The 24,053-nt window shown below is 31.8% G+C and overlaps 1 protein-coding gene and 1 non-coding gene across 3 annotated transcripts in view; both read left to right on the top strand.

Moving 5' to 3' along the window:
- The window catches only part of LOC118184163 (death-associated protein kinase dapk-1-like), a 174,985-nt gene that overhangs the window by 48,594 nt on the left and 102,338 nt on the right, over positions 1-24,053 (top strand). The window lies entirely within an intron of this gene.
- Positions 22,869-22,941, top strand: TRNAM-CAU (transfer RNA methionine (anticodon CAU)). Its single transcript has one exon. It is a non-coding gene; the product is annotated as a tRNA-Met (tRNA).

Here is a 24,053-nt window from a genome sequence, read left to right as displayed (position 1 = left end):
CAAAATGCCAAAACGAAATTAATAGTCCTTCAGGGTAAATTGCCCCTTTGGACTAAAATAGCAGTTCAAAGCCTTATCTAATTGCGTGCTGAAAGCATCAGGAAGTGGTGATAATAATGAAGGATAAAGTAAATAAACTAAACATACGTTGAAATCCATCCACAAGCCATATGCCCCCCCCCTCCGAAAAAAAAAAAAAGAAAAAATAGAAGCATAGTGACAAACTGCATGATAGGCGCAAAAAATGTCAAAATTAACCTCTTCGTCGTCCGTAACGCGTCTAGTCCGTTCAAGTGAAACTTCTGCAGGGTGACCGTAATGCGCTTCAACCGTTCTTCTACATTTTAAAACTTTTAAACGTTTAAAACGCTTTCTAAATGTTTACTTATTTGAGTTTTTATTTTTTTTTTGTTCTAATACCTCCTAGAGGGCAGTACTAATCAGGCATTCTATTTCTAATTGAATTCCTCCCCCCAGGGAATATGAATATGAATATTTGCGCCATTTTACATAAGCTACAAGACAGCGCGAGAGATCTTCAATGTCTACTCAGCAGAAAAAGAGAAAAAATGAGGGTGTGGAAAGACGAGAAGGATATACGTTTGATGAGTACAGTCCATAATAACTCTATGATTGATGTTGAAACACGAAAAAGAACTGTAAAAAACCAATAATTGTAAAAGATTACAACAACAAAACGGGAGGAGTGGACAGCCTGGATCAGATGTTATCAAATTAATCCTACTATTAGAAATAAGCAGAGATATTATTACTTTTCCATTATGCTTTATTTCCTTAGAATTTTAATAATATTAATTTACATCCATCCACTACGAAAGTTAAGCATGTACAAAGAAAACAACATTACACGGTGCGAAAGACAAAGGGCCGCTGGGGAGAAATTTTCGCGGACAGGAGAGAACGGCGAAAGGGTTAAAAATGAAAAAGAAATTTACATATCCTGCTGCATCGTCATCAGAGGGTTAATGCAAAGAAAGACGTAAATACATCAGCCTGTTTCTGAAGCAACAAAGACACAAATTAAAGTTTGGTATTTAAAATAATCTCAGAAAATTAATGAAAGTAATCTTCGTCTTTATCAGTCGATCCCTTAAAGGTCGTAGTAAGTAGTGTAATAAAGTGCAAATTAATAACATCAAAATCATAAGCAGGCTTAAAAAGTTAAAATTATTTTATTATTATTTTGAGCTGAAAAATGCCATGTAAATACGATGCCTGAAAAAATATCATAAAATATAAAAATTTGAAACCGTGCAGGCCAGAGTGAATCAGTTTTTGCAAACTTATAAACTTATAGCATTAAAATCATAAACAAGCAAATAAGTTTAAAAATCTAATAAAAATTATTTTCATTTTTAGGAGACCGAGTCGAAAAATTTAAAGCAATCAAATGAAAATTTGATCCAAAAAACCTAAAAATAAAAATAAAAGGAAAAGTTAGTTCTTAAAAGTCTGTAACACCTATAATCATTGAAGAGAAAAAATGTTAATTCGACGTGCTTAGTAGCAAATGACCTTTAATAAGCCTGACATATGCCAAGTAATGAAATAAGATAAATTATATATTTTTAATTGGTTATTAATAATAAAAATAGTTAGGAAAAGTATATATAGTGAATATAAAAATGAATATTTCGTAAAAGGGAAAAAACATTGAATTATGTATATATAAAATAGCATACATAAAATAGTATATATAAAAAATATATATATAAAATAGTATATAATCTGATTCACATCATTATAGGAGCAATATGCACTCCACATTCTTGGATAATTTTAGCACATGGACGGTAGAGAGAAACTTCGATGTAGACTAGCGGGAAAATGACTACGCATTCAGAAGTGTTAAAAAGTTTCGGTTCTTACTTGAAACCTTGTTTAGGGATTTAGGGTCGATTAGTATGCTGGCTAGGATCTGATCTAGGCATCCTCGGCACTGAGGCTGTAAAACATGATACCGCTTTCTACTGCTAGAAAGGGCAGCCTATACAGTACCGGAGGATAGTGGCTTCGCTCAAACGTAAGCAGCGTAGCGGTCAAGAACATGGAATTATAGTCAATGTTTCTTACCCTCGTCGTGGTCTCCGCGCACACAAGGTTTGACGAGCGTCTAGTGGGCCGGTTTAGATACGGAATCGATTGCGAGAGTTATATTTTGTTTCAGTCTGCGTTTCGGGATTGAGGTCCCCAGTTCGTAGCATAAAGGAATTTGCTGTATCCTCTCTCCGAGGATATTTTCGACTAGTTTGCCCACCTCCTGCCTAATATCTAGGCATCACAGTTGGGAACCTGGTCACTTTATTTGCATCTAGTTTCAGGAAGGGATTTGAAATTTTATTGATTATTCAGGATTGGTTAAACGATATCTGCCTTGCCGTGTTATTACGAAAAAAAAAAAAATGTAGCAGTTGAGATTGATGTGCTGCAAATAGTTACTGTTTTTAAGACAGAAAGGAGATTGTACCCTGATTAAAATGAAGAATAAAAGGGACTACAGCGAATTAAATTTTTTTTGTTAAAAAAGTTTGCTTTATATACTATATATATGTATATATATATGACATAATAAAAGCAAGGAAAGAAAAAGCCGAAACACTGTCGATGCGTACTTAGATCCATATTGAAGAGCTCTGATTGGTAGTATGACTATGTGTTGACTTCGTCAGTATCTAAAAAACTTGGCAGTCGAAGCAGTTTTAATTTCATTTTTATTTGCAGTTGATATTTGTGGCTATAGTTCACTTAACACTCGAGTTGTCCCTATTCAAGAACATTTACATTTTTGATATTATTGCAATAGCAAGCATAGCAAAATTACATCCAAGCAAAACAGAGACAGAAGCTGAAGTGCGTAGTTATACAAGATGGAAGCACACGTATTTTTATCTTACATATTTCCCCCTTCAAAGAGAAAAAGGCGTGGCGACAAAAAAGCCTTTTTAGAAGAAAGCATTACAGAATTAGCAAAACTAGGTAAATACAACAGTGAGAAAAAATCACAAAATTTGATATAAATAATTTTTTAAAGTATAAAACCTTACAAATATAAATTTTTTTTTTTTGCGATTTTAATTCATTTTTTTTTTTTTTTTTTTTTGTGTATTTATTTTTTGGATAGTGAGCAGCATCTGCTGTGCTTCTGGAAGACCCTGATTGAGGGCTTCGACCATTGTAGAATCATTCAGTTTTAGACTAGATCCATATCGTAATTTATTACGAAAATAAAGATCAGTATTATTAAATTTTTCGTATGTGACAGATACAAAGGCATTAAATATCACTACCTCTGCACTATAAAAATATGTACTGAATTTTTCTTTTACTGCTCCCCAGTCTTTGTCTAAACACTCGCGAAAGAAGCATGTAAGTGCTTCTTCTCTCAGCCACTCACAAAATATTAGCGGTTTGTCCTTATCTTGAATATTTTTTGCGTTGCATTTTTGTTCAAATAGCAGAATGTAATTATCCACAGGAATATCACTTTTGGATCCATCAAGAATAGCAAATTGGAATTTTGTTGCGTCGATAGTGGCGATTGATTCCTGCGTATTTATTGACATCGCAGCTTTAGCTCTTGTCTCCATTTTTGAAGCACCGATAATCAGTTTGGAGGAAACTCAGACTTGAAGCACCACACTTCGTAGCCGGCGAAGAAAAGCAAAGCACAGGGAGATTCGCAGATGATTGATGCCTGATGTCCTTGACTCGCTTTACGGTAGACGATGAATTTAGAAAATAAATTCAGAGGAGCTTTTTCCACGCAGAATAAATCCTACCGGCTAATTAATAAAGCTGTAATATTTTGGCAGTCGGGCACATGAATGAAGCTTGGCAGAAATGATGACACAGAAGTTGATTGTTTCAATTCCACATCTTTATTCAATTGAAAGGCATATCATCACTCTTTACTAAATAAGATTAAATTCAATGCGTCATAAATATTCTAACAAAGGCAGATGAGAGCAATAGAGGGAGAAAGCGATCTCTCTGACGCAAAATGGCGAGAGTTCTTTATTTATAGAAACGGTTACGTAATAGATTGGAATGTTCTCGAACGTACTGGTCTAGGGGGGAGATCCTGAAATTGCGGAAAGTTAATTAAAGGTTGCTTGTTCGCATAGAGCAAAGCCAACGTGTTTTTTAATATTTTACATATATATTAAACAATTTGCATTTCTATTTCGTTCAAAATGAGTGTTCTACTTCTTCCAGAATACCTCTATCTTCTCAGCTGATATATTCTATAATATATCAGCTGATATGGATTCACATATCTTTCTTTAGCGAGATATGAGGACAATAAATCAATTCCTTTAATTTTTATATGTTAAAGACGTCAGTAAAGTATTTGGTGTCTAATATAAGAAATGTAAATATTGGTTTCAATTTCAGAAATTCTTTTGGAGTATTATTCTTTTGGAATATCATTCGTTGGACACTGACAGATTTCCCTTATTGAGTGGCAAAAGTTCACGTAAAATCTTCTGTTTCCAAAACTGTATTGGAATTTATGTTTGCTTCCGTTTTTGGCAGTTGATTAACCTGTAAATGAGCTCATATGAAGTAAATCTTTATTGAAATGCAGTCAATTACCGATTAACCAAAGCAATGTCTGGGGCGACGCGCATGATTAACTTAGAATTACGGGTAATCCAAAAGCACTAAAAATGATTAGAAAGAGCAATAATCCATATTATATTTTATAGAAGAGCACTATTAACGCTCTATCTGCATTTTAAAGCTGTTTAAACTGAAGAATCTGTTCATCTGGTTACGTAAATTAAATCAGTATTAAAAGTTCTCTCTCAGTCTGTTTTTCCTCACTTCACGATGCACATGCTTTTAGTTTCTATTTACATTACCCTTGTTCTTCAGTGTGAAGTAGAAGATTAATGTCTGTACATTAAACTTAGTTTTAAATAAAATTGAGCAAATTACGTTTCACGAATAATTTAATAATAATTATATATTCTATATTTTCTATTATTACTAAATTACGTGTTGTTGGAGGATAAAAACAACTTCCAGATATAACTCTTACATCATCTACTATCACTGTGGTTAACCCTCGCACTTTTCATTCCTTTTTGTATTTTCCGTAGACAGTTTTGTGTTATGCTGATGTTTGTGACAGCAGTTTTGTATTCTTTCCACAATAAGCAAACTTAACATCCCTTTATAGACAGGGCTTGATTAATCTGCAACTCTGTTAAAACTACCCGGATAACTGGGAGTTGGTTGTAATACATCAATGAACGCAGATACTTGACGTCATCTTCCGAACAGAGATTTATTTCCGAGTTCTAGGCTTTTGTGTACAATGTACTGGTGCTATTTGTTGGCATTGTAAAATATGTATTTTTCTCGAAGTCATGAAGCATTTTAAAAACATTTGTTTAAATAATTTTGTGATGACTGATCCTTGGAAAATATGATTTTTTATTTTTAACACTGTTAAAAATAATTATTACAACAAATCCTGGTTGATAAATTTAAGTGTTAAAATAATTAACACTGTTATTTATTTTTAACACTTAATCTTAAATTAATTCAACAAGATTTATTGTAATATGATTTTCATTAAGTGGTGCATCCATACACATAATAGCAGATGTTTTTATTTTCTGCATACTGCGCATTCTGTTTTACATTTTTTTTCATTTCTTGCTTTATACTTGTATTATTTATGACTGAAATGGATAAAAAATGTTTGCGAAACTTAGTATAAATTATATAAATATTTAAGTTTACATTCTACATCTGCGAAGTTTTAAAACTGAAGTTTTTGAACTAGCTCTACTAAAGCTATTTAATATAGTGGCAATAGTCAATAATATATCTCGGCTTGCATCCTGTTCGTCTGCTTACGAACAGAAATTTGAATGAAGTTTTTTGTTTGATTTTATGCAGCCGATGGCTACTGTTATGGATTCTGTGACTAAACTACGAGAAGCAAGAAATTTAATTTTCACACTGCAACCATTATTAAGCAACTTACTGCAAATAAAGCTTTAACTTCTTATACCACTTTCCTTATTTCTCAGATTTGCCCGAGCGATATATTTCCGCCTTCCTAAACTTAATCTCGTTTTGAAAGTATTACAAGCTGTCATTTCAAAAACTCATAAAACCAAAATACTGTGATAAAAGAACGGTTTAAACATTGACTTCTGTGAAGCAATTCTTAAGCTTTATGAAAGTATAATGATCTGTGTCGCATCGGAAAGAATATATATAGAAAACTAAATAGTAATCAAGTTGCTTTCTTCAGATGTCAAATTTTATATGATCCTACAATCTGTGTAGATGAACTCTGTATAATAATATATGTCGGACTGAATTCTATTTGTGGAACAATTTTTTATTGTTTCAGAGGCGTTCCTCTAAATTATTTTTTCAAAGCTCGAACAATCAATCAAAAAATAATATGTATTCTTCGCAAAATGCCATTCGGGATAATCTCAAAATGTATTATTTCTTAACTCCATTTCTTCCGTTAAGACTCAATTGTAGTTTACGTTTCACTTGAAGACATACATAGTTTGATGATATTACAGGTTCGATTCAGTAACGCTCTAATTCCCCTCAAATGCAAGCAAACGGCAAAATAGCAAAAGTTTCATACCTAAGGCTTTTCTGTAACTTTTATTCTATAGTTTCTTTTAGATTTAAAAACGTGCCACTTTTTAAATAAATTTCTGCGTAGGATTTCTATAATTATGCAAATTACATTAAGAGGGAATAATTTGTTAAACATGTAACAAACAGTATTAGAAGAATTGTCAAATACAGTGGATCTGTAAAGTTTTAGGACTAAGTTTAAGACTAAATTTTTCTGTTCTTTACCTTCCGTATATAATCCTTTTAAGCATATGCAACACTTTTCATGCCCCCACAGCTGCTTGATTTCTTTGAAGAATCTGTCTTCCTTAATATCTTCTATGCTAATAAATAATGTACTTGGGATGAGATTTTATTTAAAGGTAGAGAAAGTAGTCTGCTGGTACGAAATATGGTGAACATTGAGAGCAGTTGAGAATTGCGGCGATTTTCTTTGCTAGAAGTTGCTTGACGATAATCGATCTGCAGTAGAAATAAGCTATTCGACTGAGATTTGATCAAATCTAATGCGCTGATTGCCCTTCAGAAGTTTCTCCATAACATCTTTATAAAATTACGGAGTTCACCGTCTGACTATAGAAACGATATGCTTGTAATTTATCCCTTTCAGATAGAAATGAAGATTAATAAGAAAAGCGGAAAATTTCATATCCAATTCCAATTTGGGAGGAAAATACCAGCAATTAGTATTTATGTTTGCTTTGCTATTTTGATCAAATCATAAAATGCAGAAATTTGAGCTACTTTCGAAAGATTTAATTTCTACATGAATTTTTATTTATTTTTATTTTTTCAAAAAAATCCACGTACAGTGTTTTCATTGATATCAAGCTGATCAGCCTCCATTTAATGGGCAGGGGACAGATTTCAGCAACGACTGTCTATCTTCTTCGACATCATCCATTTCTGTTCTTTTTCGTGTTCTCATCAGTTTTAGACTGTGAAGGGCGACCACGTCTAGGTTTATCATTACCTTTGCATCCATTAACGAAATCGTTTATAGCATCGGAAAGCATTTTGTAAGGTTAATGCTTGATCTCCGCATGCTTTGGACAACATTTCAAACATCTCCATTGTTCCCACCCCCCCTCTCTCTCTCTTTTTTTTTTTTTTTTTTTTTTTTCCTGCTCAGATTTTAAGTACGAGTCAGCAGATTCACTGGATGAATGTAAGCGATTAACTGCATAGAAAATTCTACCATAAGCAGATATTTTAGGTTAAACAAGCCGATAATAAAACTGCTGTCAGTTACTATTAGGCAGGCTGTTGGAATTTCTTAAAACACAAATCCTAAAACTCTATAGACGCCTTGTGTATATTAAAAGCAAAGAAAACTATTTTCTTTCATTATACATGACTTCCGTCTATTAGGATGCATTTCTTAAAAAATTATTAGATATTAATATCATTATTAAAATTTAAATATAATTAGCAATAGAAAAGAAGAATTCTTTTCTATTGTTAATTGTAAGTATTTTAATTATATAAATTCTTATTTTATTTTTATTTCCAACTTAAAAAAATTAGAGTTCTGTGTTAAGATATTGAAAATAATTTAGTTTTAGGATGTAAAAAATAAATTAAAAAAATAACAATAAGCATCATTTTTCAACAAAATTATAGTACGGCAACTCAAGCATAAAATATCTAAATAAATGTAATTCCAAATTTGGCGAAAATTATGCATTGAGCACTTTCGTGAAATGTTTTCGAATTTAGATCAAGGCTGTGACATTATCTTTAAAAATACCTATAATCGTATTTCAAGCATTTCGGTTGATTTCACTTGCTAGCGCAAAGTTTGTTGAGAACTCTGTATCAAAGTACACTTGAAAGCAACCGAACTAACGAAGTGTGCTGAAGAATCCCTTCGCATTTCTCATACATGAAAATTTATACATGATATACAATAATATACACGAAAATGTGGATATACATGAAATATATGGATATAGCATGAGTATATATGGATATATATGAAAATTTAGAGCTCTGATTTTTACGAATTTAAGTTCTTTATATTTTGGCATTCCCAGACGGAGAGAAAATATTCTGGCATTTAAAATAGAGAAAAATCTGATGTATACACCACATGACTTCCTTGTACGGAATATTACGTTATACGCATTTTCCCTGCATTTCATTTAAACTTATTTCTTCGAATTTTATTAGAAATATATTTCTCATTCAATTAATTCAGTTCTCACTTCGCGGCAAGGCAAAAATGCATAAAAACTCAAAAATATCTTCATTAAAAACTGAAAGATATAGAAAAACATAAAACACCAAATACAGTTAAAACAATTTAAAAAAGAAAACAATTTTTACAATTAAAATTACAGTTTCTGTACAAAGACAAGCAATTCGACCAGCAGGCAAGAAGGCCGATTTTTCGGTGTATAAAACTAAAAGTTTCCTTTTGGTTCCACTCGGCAAAAATACATTGATGGTGCAGAAAGACTTAATTCACTGTTTTGATAAGTTTCAAATGTAAACAAATATTGCTGCTACGGTAAAAAAAAGGCTTAGCCACACTTAAACAACTTTTAAATTGTTCATAATTCTACAACTATTGCATGGACATTAACTAAAGTTATAAAAACCTTAACCGGAAAATAAAAATAGCATAGTTCAATCATTTTTACACCAAAAAGTGCACAATTTACCAACGTATAAGAATAAAAAAAACTGAGCTCACTATATATATATATATATACTTTTGGTGCGGCCGATTGCAACCAGAATAGGAGGTTTACAACTACATGCTATAGCAGTCCTATATACAAAATTTCAACATTTCTAAAGCTACTTGTTTTTGAGTTTAGCGAGATACATACATACGTACGTACAAACGCCACGAGAAAAAAAAAAAAAAATTCTCTTCTGAATCCATTTTAAATAAGTTTTATAATTTGTTTTGGAGAAAAGAGTCCTTTATTCTCTCCTTAGGTACGGATGTCACTCTAAAACATCGTTAAATTGCATTTGATAGAGGTCAAAATGGATATTTTCGTTGAAATATGAGACCCGGAATTTTTCGTGAATATAATATTTCCTTTACGTCGTACTAGGAAGTAAAAATGCTTATATGATAAATTATGATTTCTCAAATTTAAAAGTTGTCTCTGCGTTCCAGATTGGGCAAGAAAATTGCAACAACCTGATAAGAAAATAATTCGATTGTTTAAAATTATATATTAGATGAATACAGAGTGATATGGAAAAAGAATCTAATGTTTTGAAATTTATGCTCAATATTTTTAATATTATGAGTTTTATCCCATATTGACGGAATAATGTGAGATGTAGCATTCAACAACTACTTTAAAAAAGAAGGACGCTCTCAAATGCATATTGATGAATGTGTTATCTTACAGAATTCTGATCCTGTCGAAATGTTACAGCGATTTGTATTCATTATCTATATAAATTAATATTTATGAGACATCGAGCAAAATAACTTTAGAAATAAAAAACTGTGCTATTTTGCATAACAGCAGTGTCAGCGCAAAAGAAGCGGAACTACTCCATTTCTGGAATTTTTGTTACCGAAAACAACGTTTGTAATCAGATAAATCAGCATATTTTTTGTATGTCTTAAAAAATCCTTTTCGTAAAAACTTGCAGTAGCTGCCAAACAAATTCTATTATATTATTTGAAATCTTTAAATTTGTACAAAATATAAAATTAGCAAAGCAACAATCTTGTGTTTGGAGTAGGTTTAGCCAAGAACTCAACCGATTTCGAGGACAAACGGGTACAGGTCCCTCTTTATCAGGAGCAAAGAAATCTGCAGGACTGTGATTTCAATACTCCTGTACCTAAGGTTATTTCTTTGCTAATCTTATGTTTCACTTTGGTGTGTTTCTCCTCTGTTTTGATATGCAAAAATAGACAACTTGTTTTTTTTTTTTTTTGTTTGTTTGTTTGTTTTCTTGTATGACTTTTGGCATTAGAAACGTCTATAGTGCGGAGTGTTTCTCAAGGTTCTGAGCAGTTAAGTTATATTACCATACATTTGACATTCACGCGAGTTGACCCATATCAGCACTGCATGAAATAATAAAATTTTATCTTCCACACTCTGTATCATAATTTCTCAAATTTAATCAATCTCTAGTTGCTTAACAAAATGAAGATGTCTAAAGCTATAAACACACATCTTAATGAATTGAAATCGTCATTTTATTTTCTTAATAAGACAAAAATTTATATAATTTTAAATATGTTTAATCTATAATATATCCAGCTGGTATTATTTTTGTAAATATTGTATAAGATCATCTTTATAAAGAAAATCGTAATCTCATTATAGTTTTCCTAATATATTCATAATTTTAAAACAGCTTGAAGAAGTGTCATGAGTTTTGTGTCCTGTAAAAAAAAAAACACTTGTAAGCCTCGGCAGAAAGCGATCCAGTAAAATAATTGCGTAGCTATGTCTTGAATAATTAAATCTTTTTTAATATATATATTAAATAAATTCACAAATCTTCCCATGTTGATACATATTTGTGTGTGATAATTTATGATGAACTAATACTACAGTAAGTTTCTCCTTTATTTGATTTGGCATCACTATTTTCCACACCTCGTTTTAAGTACATTTTCGATATCTCGACTTCCCGGAAGATTTGTTCTTAAATTATTAGGCTAATCGTTACTGTTTACCTTAAAATTGTTTTAAGCCTTAAATTTTAATCAGCTTATCAAGTTCAGATTGCAATTTCTTTTTAATCTTACGATTTTTATATTTTTAACGTTTAAATACTTTTAGATCCTTCTGAAACTTCAGTAGTTAACGCTTCGAAATGTTAGACTGTAATCTAGATTTTTAAGATATTTATTTATTTATTGTTAAGTAATTTTTATGACTTGAGACATACACTGAAAGTTATTTTTTATATTTTCCAAAATATTCGCGAATATATCTTGTGCATGAAAAAGACATATTGTAAATTAAAATTGGATAATGTCATTATACTACCCGTAGAACTGCTCCCAAAAGTTTTATTATTTCTGTTTTTATTTGAGCTTGCTCTTAAGTGTCCAGTATTAAATATATAATTGAAAGATATAATCGATTAATTAAAAAATCGAAATAGCATGCCCAGTAAAACTTGAACCAAAGTCAGGTATATAAAATCATCGCAGTACTGTTAATAACTATAATATTTCTTTAAAGTTTACATTTCTGTTATATATTTTCTTTATTATGTAAAATCGCTGAAAAAATAAATGTTTATATCCTGTAAGAACATCCTGTAAGAACATAAGCCTGTAGTAATAACATAAAATCATCAGTTTCGTGCCATGTCGTATATTCACATGACTACAGATTATAAATCTCAAAGGAATCCCGTATGTGCCTGAGAGTTCTGTAGCTTATACATTTCATTAGAGTAAAAACTACGTCTAGCTGAAGAACAAACAATTCTCCTAAATGATCTTGCTAATCGTGTGCATGAAACTCATTATGAACCATGTCGTTTTAAGCCCTCGGGCAATTTTTCTTTGCTTTCCGAGTACGATGATTGAAAAGCTACAACAGAAGAGATACAAAGCACTGACAAGACTGAGTGTCATTTGTAAAACTCACACAATGATTATTCTACAGTGCTTATTAACTAACAAGCGGGCACTGCCGAAGAATGGCAATCACAGAGAGAATCCATCCACGCGCAACGGCGGCAGAAAAAGAATAAAATAAACAGAAATAAATGGAAACCATAATTCAGTTGCACAAAACGCCTAACATCGGTCAGACGCTGCGAAAAGTCATATTCACTGGCGGTGAGTGAACTCCAGCGGGCCAAACAAAATCCAAATGAAACGCAGAATTAGATTCTATGCCTCATTTAATTCTGCATCATAGCGCAGATTTTGCGCAACGTCGAACAGGTAACTGTGGGAACAGCGAGAGTTGCGTAGTAGTCAAGAGGATAGTTAAAGCTAATGAAGACCTACTGATGTATCGTTACCCCAGTCCCATACTGTGTTATACCAGGAAAGTTAATGTAAGGTATCTGGGGACGCATACTTTCTCATTAGTCAGAGAAGAAATTAATAGTTTTTTGATTTTATTTTCCTGCTTGAAGGTAACGGGGAAAATAAAAATGTATTATTTTATAAGCTGAAGTAACTCTCTAAATAAACTGCTTCAAAAATTAGTAAACTGTAATTTATATACAATAAATTTCATTAATTAATTTGTAAATGAGTAGTAAAAACAACATGTAGGATTACATGTTTAAAACTAGTAAAGTGTATAATTGGATATACTTCTGGGGTCAAAACACTCTGGGAAAATGCTAATAGAGTTTTGATTGAACTTTTAAGAAAATCAGTAGGTAGTTTTCTTCGAAGTAATATCAATTGAAACATGTCAATTTGCTCCAGCTCTGGCAGCTTTGCGAAAGTGTTTCTTTTGCTATCTGTCGTAAAGTAATCATAGCGCCTCTTTGTATAGTTGGAAGTGCCTAGAACCATTGACTTCGTAGTAGCATCCTGATTAGCGTAGACAGCGTAGATTGATCAGCGTAGACAGCGGGATCATAGGGTGAGAAATTTGGCAAATAATGATGGTCGGTTCATGACACTGAGGTGTTTCTAATTAAAGAAAGCCAAGCTTCTGTACTCAAAATGCGATATCACAATTGAATGATCTAAAGATGAATTAACTTTATTTGCACTACAATGCAAACTACTTTGCCCTAAATGAGGTCATTTCATATTTATTCTATAAAAAGTCTGCTTATGCTTTTTGCAAGCCAAATTAAAGTACTGTGCGTTTTACGCAGGTGGCACACGACATTCAGCCAGGTAGGGGGACTAATTTAAATCTACTTAATCGAACAAAGTTCAGCAAACTTTCAGCCTGGCGTTGAAGTTATCATCTAACGAGCAGACATGAGTAGGATAGTAACTGTATTATTGCTCGAAATTTTTAGAACTATTCTTTTGAATTTTATTCCATTTAATGTGGTTTCGCGAATATAAAAATTTTCTTCAATTATCGAGTATATATCTCATATAAACATATATACATATTTTAGTCTTTTTCATGTTACTTTTAATTTTAATTTGAATTGCAGTGATACTTTTCGTATTAAATTAGTTTTAATATGACTGTTTGTCAGATTTTTGAAATTCTATAAAAGTCTTTTTATAAATTGACATAAAACAGATTTCCGTTGCCTGTTAATCTAGACAGTTTCAAGCAGAATAATGTTTTTTCTAAACTTAAAAAAGTGCCGCATAATAAAAATTTACGGATATATATATATATATATACATATATATATACATACAAGGATGATAACTTTAAAATTAATGAATTTATTTTAAAAGGACTTTAAAAGTAAAATCCTGCGCAATTGCTGCAAAAATTAAAAATTTTAATAGAGAATATATAAATAAAGAATTTTTTCCAAGGAATGTGAAGCGAAATTTCGTTTTCTGTCGCCATCTACTATAAAAGAAATCTTAATTTAAAATAATGGCCTTTAACTCTATACTACCGAGATTTGAATGATCAAAAATTGGGTAATATAATCTTTATTTAATTTCGTACTGGTTATTTCTGTTAGTCCCACGTAGCTAGAGGAAATGTTTTCTTCCCCCTCCTCTGGAAAAGGATAGTACGATATCTGGATGGCCATGAATTTAATTTACGGAATTTCATGATTTAGCCCGGCCCACCAGCGGCCGAGCGGTAAAGTCGCTGAACACTGGTAGTTCGGTCCGAGGTTCGAATCCCGCGAACGGGCCGGCTGCATGGGCGTTTTCGTGGTTTTCCCCATGTGTAACGTGTATACGAGCCAGTTTCCCTTAGAAAGTCCTCCACGAAGGCATCCCTCCCCTTAGGCAGATAGCCCTTGTGTGCTTTGCCATAATTAAATACACCATACACACACCATGATTTAACTCGTGACCACACCGTGAATTTTTTTCGCACCACGATAAAATTATTGTTCTAGCGATGAGGCTCTCTCTTAGTCCATAAACACGCTGCCGTAGAAAACAGCTGCAAACCTACCTGCACGATATGTCTTTCACCGTCGCAACATTCACACTCATTTGATTCGCGTACTTATGGAACGAAGAATGTCATTTTGAAAGCGGAAATTGAAAGAACAAAGCTGCATTAACTCTTCTTGGTTAATTAAACGCAAATTTTACATTATTCCTTGTGTTAAATACCTAAAACTAAAGACCACAGAACAGAAGATTTAGAGACTTAATTTTCATAATGCTTAGGATATTTACTTAAAGGGCACTTACACAAAGCAGTTATATTTTTGAAGATTTTTTGATCCGAAATTAAAGGCTTTAATAATAAGATTTCTTTTTATATACATATGTGTATTAACATTTTAGTGCATCCTTTCTGTTAGTGAAAGAGTAGTTTCATGACATTAATTTGCGTGAATAAAACAACCAAATTAATTCTTCTTTTGCGTATTAAAATATTTTCAGTTTAGATAAAAAGTTCTGCTTTCAGTTACTTAAACTTTTAACCTATTTAATAAATGAAATGAAAGTGTTTAAACAAATTTCTATTGTATGCAAAGTAAGACGGCCACACCTTTTTAACCCAAAGTATTGTGGACAGACTCATGAAAAGGAAAAGGTTGAAACTTTTATAAGTAACTCTTTAGCCATCAAGAAAATTCCTTATCTTTATCTTCTGTTCTAACTTTCATCAAAAGTGAATGAAAGAAGCAATAATTAGGGAAAGTATAATGGAGAACGATGAGTATCATTAATTCCATTTCTTGTCAGTGACATTGTTTGCGTCAACTACATCAAGCGGTGCTAACGTGAGTCATCTCCAGTGAAATGCTTGTGTGAAACTGTTTGCTCCATATTTGAAACATCTTATTTAATTGGTTGATCTATTTTAAGTAAAATATACAATCAAGTGCATTGTAATTTCTTATTTATTTGGTACTGTTAATAATCAAACTATTTTGTGTGTGTCTACAATGCGTAGCAGTAAGAAAGATAATAAATATAAATTAGCATTCAATTGAAGAGGAAACGCAAAATTAGTTAAGGAAAGTGTCACGTTGAAAATACCTCTTATTTCTTCTCATGATGCAGCAGTCAATTTCTAGAGAAATTAATTTGGATGAATATGCAACATTTTGCCGAAATACTTTTAAAAAAACAAGGTTACTTTATTGTGAGTAATCTATTCGTCAAATGGAATATTGTTTGATTTTATTTTCTCAGGAATAGTATTATTTCAATTTAAAAAAAATACGTGACTTTATATTCTCCTAACTAAGAAGTTTATTCAGTTAGTGTCATGTTGCTAATAATTATAAATGTCTGAAGTAGTTATCGGTATTTTGCTTGAATGCTCGGGCACTGGGCTATTATGGTGTAAATGTTTGAGATTTGATTGCTGTGTAAAGGTTATAAGATCTGTTTGAATTTAAAAAAATAAACTCTGATAAGGGTCACGAAACATTTATTTTACAGTCATGAATATTTGAGTTATGTTTATCAGTTTAAAAATCCGCAGTTATATGAGAAATGGATATATTTATTTTGATCACTTTTCAAATAAATGCAGCAGTAATCTCGAGAAGTGTCAAGAAGTACCTTGTGTACTTAATTTTCACATTTCACGAAGTGAATGGGATTAAAAAAAACTATATTTTTAAAAATCCATAAAATTTCAATGCAGAAAAATTTAATTAAACTCCATGCCTGGCTGTTATCAAAAAATTAAATAAACGTTTACTTTTAAACTGGATTCGGAATACTTACTTTCTTCAGTGTATCCGTACTTTATTGATGACTACCAAACCGCATTCAATTACTCACAATAGCATTTTAGTTTCACAAAACTCTCAATCACATTAATTTGAGTCAGCATTTGCATTACAATTCATATTTACATGTGGCATTATTTTATCTACTTTATGAATTCAACAATGTATTGTCCAAAATATGATAATGAATGAGATACAGCTAGATGAGAAAATATAGACGTTACTGGCTCTATGTTTTTTTACTTGTAATAATCACAACAGCATTAGTATTGTTTACATCTATGGTTAGATTTAGATCTAATGAGAGATTAGAAGGTTGTAAGAATAGTATTGATGATGATACTCAGGGGATGTTTTCAAGCTTCAGTTAAATGATCTTCCGTCTGAGTTATTAGCGAAAGTTCTCATATCATTAATTCGATAAATTGCTTATGTACAAAATTGCTTGCAGAATTTAAAACATAGACTATTGCATGGTATATATTTAATTACAGATTTGTCGTTGGATGGTTGAGGTCCTGGCTATTTGAGCTCCAAAATTAACGCAAAAGGTGCTGAGACGGTTCAAACATCTGAAGAATGTTCTCAGAGTAAAGTTTTCCTATAAGTATTCGTCAGTACGTTTAAATGCTGCGGAACATGTCGTGGAATAAATTCAGTATCAGGATAGTTTCTTTCGTTCGCTTATGCTCTTGTAATATTCTGGATTGGTTTATATTCTTTTATGATGGTTAATTCATATTCAAGCAATTTATCTACCCCTTTTTTAAATATTTATAACTTATTTCTTCTCATTTCCAAATTATTTTAGTGTTGTTTGTAGCTCAAACCAAAAATGGTGCTAAGCTGAATTTCATTTAATCTTGTGCTCACGTATCTGTATGTTGATGTTTCCGCTCAGTATTTAAGTGTTTGATTGAAAGACCAAGATAAAAACTCTTAACACTTTTATAATTTACCTTTAAAAGAAGAAATTAAGTATTCAATATCTTGACCTATTTTTAACTTTCCTTTTCTTCCCTAATTATCGTGTTCTCGCTCACAGATATGAATGACCTCATATAACGTTGCTCGTAAAGTGGTCACAAGATTACTCACATTACTTATTTCTTACTTTTTCACAGAATTATACCTCTTAAGTCACTTTCCTGGCAAAGTTATATTGCGTTAAAGCTACGCTTATAAAAATTTAGGATTTTCAAAAATTAAGCAATACGTCCAATTACATGTAAAAATTCCTCTCCTTCTTGAGCTGAATAATGTTATATTTCTGAAAATTTTTTTTCCATAGCTATAGCTTTTTGAACTCTTTTGTTTGTGTTATAATGTTATGAAATCAGTTAGATGCAATGTTATAACATTGTATAATACGAAATATATGTATAATACTTAAATACGAAAAAATGAAATGTTTGGAAGTTTCATATAAGAGTTCTATCGATGACGAACAATTGTTACACACATGCGTACAGACAAAAATCATCGTAAAAATATTAAACACGTATTTAATCCGTACTTGTTCACTGAAAACACACTATCGAATTTTTGAACCTGAAAACATTACCTCCCTTACCTATGTATATATAGGTTTATAAAGAAATTTTCCCTCACTTGGGTGATATTGTAGTTAAAGTAATAAAGGTTAAATTTGCAGTTGTTGATCGCTTCATCCTCAGTGACAGGAAATATTTCTTTAAAGGAGTTCCGACTTGCTACTTTTTTAAACCTGAATTTCGTTTTTAAACATACTTGGGAAACTTCTTCCGAAAGGTTCCGTACAAATTAAGTAACCGTACAAATTGCAGTTCCGTACAAATTAAGTAACTGCTGCCCTCATAATACCGAACTCTGATGAAATCCACTATTTTTTTTTCCTTTTTAAGTTCTTCAACAGTATAACTCTTATGCTTTTCTAATGACCAAATTAGCCCGAACTTTGAGTAATTAAGACTACTTACGATTTGTTGTAAAGTTGTAAAGGTATGCTATTTGCATTTGTGCTGTAAAGGTATCCTATTTGCATTGCAACAGATACTTAATTTTTTTCCTGAATGGGTATTAAAATTCTTAGAATATGACATCATTCTACATATAAACATATTCTACATATAAACATATTCTACATATAAACACCTGTCACAACATAAAAAGTGTTTCCATTTTTACGATTGTTGCTTAACATCTGGCTTTTTGACTGTCTGTTCGCTAAATTTTTATTGCATTTTGTGAGAGTTTGCCCTAATTTCAAACCTAAATAAAGTAATAAAATATAATAAAACCTTTTATTTAAAATTTTTACGGGGAAACACTGGTAAAGTATAATTAGTTGAGCTGACATTACCTAAAGTAAATATTTCTATACCATAATAGTTTGTAGGGTTTATATTTATTTTAACTAACATTTATTTTAAGCCATCTTTCCTGTCAAGCCTTTACTTTCCTCTATAATTGCCAATGCCAGAGTATGTAAATTGTAGTAGAGTGCGCAGTATATTCAAATTTTAGCAGAAGTAAGTTGAGTTTAAATAGAAGGGAAATGAGATTGTAAGTGTGCTTCTTGAATCGCTGACGTGAAGGTTGCTTGGTAGAAATTTAAGAACCGCGCGTTTCGGACTGTGTGCCTATCTCGGCAGTTCGCTGAATATTTCAACTGCTTAATCAGTAAGCTCGCTGAATCTCAGCTGTATTTTAGAACGCGGTTAAGTTAGTTACGATTTCAGAGCCTCGTAGGTATAGTGATCTAGTTATTTATTCATCCTGTCATTTAATTTTTAGTTTCACATTTCTGTTTTTGTTAAACCGCCGGGTCGGCGTAGTTTGTGAGCGTCTAGTGAACGCAGCTGTTATTTCTAAAGTGGAATAAAAAGGGCTTTAAACCCTTCTTACGTGTTTGTGTAACTTTACAGTTCATAGCAGTCACTACCACAGTTGCTGACGAGTTGGGGCCACACAATACTACAAGTTATATCTCATTTATTCTGAAAGGGTGATCATTTTATATTTTAAAATTCTATTTCATAAAAGAACTAATTTATTTCTCCATTATAAGTAAGTAACTTTTAATCAGAAGCAAGTTAATTGAAACTCATTTGCCATTAACTTTTTATTTCAACTTCAGATAGTTCTTTTAATAATATTTTCTCCCAGGGACAATTTGCTGTGCTAGTTGAGATTTGTATTCAGTGGGCCTCGCTGGAAGTACGGAAATTATTGTGAACCGGCTTCCTGGCTTCCTATGTAAATCCCTTCTGGAGAACTGAGCGCAGAGGACCACCAGTGGGTTCGGAAATTATTCTATCTATGTTTGATAGGCACGCCACGTCGAAATACGGTTGAAGGTGAGAACACTTCTGTCAAGTTAATCAATCCCTAAAAAGTTTTTTTTTTTTTTTTTTTTTTTTTTTTTACCGAATCTACTTTTTTTTGCCGTATAGGTAGTTGAGATGAGTTCAGACAAAACTATGAGAGCGCATGGTTGGGAATGGTAATGAGAGAAGATATTTTAGATGCTGTGGCATTTTATAAAAGTCATTTCCATCTTTTTAAATTTGAAGCAACATTAAGACACCGTAAAACTGAAGCTTAAAGTCGCGCTATGGCAGTAACAATCACAGTCTATTTCTTAAATTACATTACGCGTATCTTTTAATTCTAATTTGATAGTATTCGAGAGAGAGAATGGAAGCAGAGAAGATGAAATAGCTATATTTATATATCAGTTTTAAATAAAAATAAAAAACCCGAAAAGCTGATTCCATGGGAGAATCTCTTTCCTGAAAATTTGCTCCTATTTCAACTGTCACGTTTTCATTTTCATTTCTCTTCTCCCCTGAAGCATGTACGCTACTTAATAGTTTCTAAAATTTCGTCAATTAGCTGTACTAATAACGACAGATATTTTCTATTAGAAACATTTCACAGCTGTAAGAAGTCCGTAACTCGAAAATTTGTAAGGAAAGGTATCCTGAACTTTCCGTATTTCATACAATTAATTGAAATATGACTATTAAACATTTTTAAGTTAATTTCGTTCTGTACTTATAACGGAGAAATAAATTAGTACTTTGCTCGATAATAGATTTTTAAAATATAAAAAAAAATTAAGAGATAAAAATATTTTTAAATACCGAAATGTTTTTCGTTACATGATTAATGTTAATTCAATATAAAGCACGGTATCAGTCCCTATTTCTGTTTTTTCACCTTTAAATAAAATTTTATCTAATTAACAGAACATTTTATTATAATTTTTAAACTGATATTTTGAAGAATGTTTACGTTACAAACATTTCAATGAGGGAAAAAGGAAGAGAACACAAACGAGTTTAAGAATGTTTTGCTAATAACTAAGTATAAGGATATCCAATTATAATTACACAGGTTTTAATTACACAGCTGTCGTAGAAATGGGAAAGAGTATTTCTTTGCCATTTTAAATAAAACTTAAGCAGCTTAAGGTTAGGTTACGTTACTTATTAAGTGACGCGTAATGCTCTCGAGATTTATCCGCCATAGTAGGAGTGCCTTCCCTTATGATTTTCTCAATAAGCTGCTCAAAATAAATTTGGCAACACTAAAGAGATGGAGAGATTTTGAAGAAGGTGAAAGTCCTGGAAGATTAACGTAACTAAAGACAGTATTTAAATTTAACGAATACAGTTATACACAGAAATTATTACGTAACGTATTCAATACCTTGACTGAATTGACTGAATTAAAAAGATTCCCCTAATGAATTTTAGATACCTTTTCGTGCAAATCTCATAAAATAAGCATAAAGTTGTTTTTCAACGATGCTGAAAGATTCTTCCATGCTTCAAATAGTTCGCGTGTGACTCATAAAGAAAGAGAGCACAAAATTCTTTACAAAACAAAGAAAAATAAAACCTCATTGAAGTTTGCCCAAAAGAACTCGTTTACACTATTAATGTTTTTGGTATTTTTCCAATAAGTTATGCAGTAGTTTTCTGCAGAGGATTTCAGAATATTCACTTAAGTGTGACAGTAATATGCTCTGGAAACTGCCAGCAAATCATCCGAGGAAAGATTATTTATGATTTATCTCAATTTGATATGATGATGTAAATTCTCACAATGTGTGGTTTATCCTGAAACATATGGTAAAATAAATGATGTAGAAAATAAGCTGAAAATACCTAAGGTGGTATTTAAAATGAATTTCTGTATATATATGGTTTGCAAAAAATTCATCTTTATCAAATTTCCTTTGCTGTAATTTTGGATTATTTAAAATGTTAAAGATATATTAATTAAACCTTTTTTGTATTAAATCAATAAAAGTAATATAAAAATTACTGAACTCGTCTTAATTTTAAGCGCATAGTTGCATACAATTCTTGCTACATGCGCCGGCCGTTCATTCGGTTTAATACAAACCGATATCCCTGTCAAAAACTGAAAAGTAATCGAAATGCTAATCAGATCCGTTTTTTTCTAAATATAGTTATTATTTTTTACAAAAGAATTTTGTAATCGCAGAAAACATAAATAATACGCTACATATTACTTAAATAATGCATTTTATCCGTACGAAAATGTAACAAATAACTATAGGTTCAACTTTAAATTTATGAAAGCGATGGTAAAATCGGAAGAGATGAATGCATGATCAGAGTTCGGAAAATGTCAAATTGCCGAAAAGCGACCAGCAGTTCTGTATAGATATAGTATTTATAATACATAAACAAACAGAATTAGTTATAATAAATGTACATATATAAGCATTTATGTTTTCAACTTAGTAATCCATCTTTTCCAGCAAGAATATGTTAGGCAATTTTTATTTTTATATTCCTGACCTTTATTGATTATATATCTTATATTCGGTATATTACTTTACTCACATTGCTACGTTATATTGCAGAGTCATTAGGTTAATTGGAAGCAGAAAAGATGAAAAATATGCAACCGCCTTCGCCGGGAATCGAACCACGGACCTCTGGAATACCGGCCCAGCGTGCTACCTTTACACCACGAAGTCTCGCTAGGGAAGTGGGAGAAATACCTTATAATATTAACGTTATATCGATCTTAATATAAAACTCTTATATGTATACTAACTAGCGTATACATAACGTAATAAGTATACATATTTATATGTACACTTATTACGTTATAATAATACTATATTAATGTTATATAAGGCATTTCTTCCGCCTTCTTAGCATGCCTTCGTGGTGTAATGGTCAGCACTCTTGACGCGTATTCGAGAGGTCCGAGATTCGAGTCCTGGCGAGGGAAACGCTCAATTTTCACTTCTCTTGCTTTAACCTAATAATTCTACAGTGCCACCCTTACTAAAAAAGGGTGGTGGACGATGATTCTCCACCACCAGGATTTAGCGACTGAGTTCCCTAATCCCCAGTTGCCCTTTAAAAGAGGGGGTATATAAGGTATTTCTCTCGCCTTCTTAGCATGCCTTCGTGGTGTAATGGTCAGCACGCTCGACGCATATTCGAGAGGTCCGAGGTTCGAGTTCCGGCGAGGGCAATGTTCATTTTTCCCTTCTCCAGGTTAAAAAAATCCTAATGTCTCTACAGTTATACGTAAATATTATATTAAGTTAATATCACATATCTGTAACGTTTATTAAGTATTTGATTAACCTTTAATAAGTAAGTTATTTTTATGTTAATTCTTTTCTATTTTCTCTATTTTCCTGTCAACGTTCTACAGAATGCATATTACATTAAGTTCAAAAAGCACGTGCAAGTAATATTTTGCCAGCGTGTATTGGTAATATTAGTGATTTGAATCAGTGATTCAACAAACCAAATCGTGGGCTACTAGCTGCTGTGTTGGTGACAGTTAATGAGTTAAAAATTTCTTTGTTAAAAACCGGTGTTAGACGAAGAAACGTGAGTTGGAGAAAAAGCTACAGGAATAATTGTGACTGTGCTCTTGTAATTTGTATACCTTGAGTGAACTAGTAGCCTGAAAATAGTGAAGTATATTTTTGTATATTTGTGTTTTTTAGTTTGTAGTCTACAAAGCCTAAAAATAAATTTTCAGTTTAGTTTTTTTACTGTGTCTGTTAAGTGAAGTTCAGGGCACATTTTTAATTAGTTTGTGATGACGGTATTTCATCTGAGGAAAATAAGGTTAAGCACTGTAAGGGAAATTAATTTAAGCCGAGCATTGTAATCTTTTAAGCATTAAGCTCCAGCGCTTCGTTTCTGTTTAAATAAATTACAGTAAAATTTAATCCTTTGTCATTAGTGAACCAAAATTAAAAAGAAAATTAATTAAGAATATTTAAACTCCTTGTGCATCACAAAATGTTACATAAGGCTTACTTTTGTGGCCGACAAAATTGAGAAACTTCAAAATTCACTAGATTATTTTATTTCCGAAATAAAGAGAAAACACGAAAAAAAAAATATTTTAAATTACGTCCAAAGGGGCGTTTATTTAACGTTTCGTGTGTTGCCTTAATTTATTAAATATCATGTTCTTCGCACTTAAACCATAAAATTCAGTTCAACAACAATATCGCAAAATAATTTTAAAATCCACATATCTTTAGAATTTTCGAATACACAGTTCCGCTTGCTGGAGATAAAAGGTTTTTTTCCCCCGTAGAGTGTTGCCATTGCTCGCTT

The sequence above is a fragment of the Stegodyphus dumicola genome, chromosome 3 (assembly GCF_044657685.1).
Source record: "Stegodyphus dumicola isolate Sdum_Otavi_A_Nest chromosome 3, ASM4465768v1".
NCBI classification, from domain to species: Eukaryota; Metazoa; Arthropoda; class Arachnida; order Araneae; family Eresidae; genus Stegodyphus; species Stegodyphus dumicola.
The sequence above is the reverse complement of the archived record's forward strand: the minus strand, read 5'-3'. Positions and strand labels throughout refer to the sequence as shown.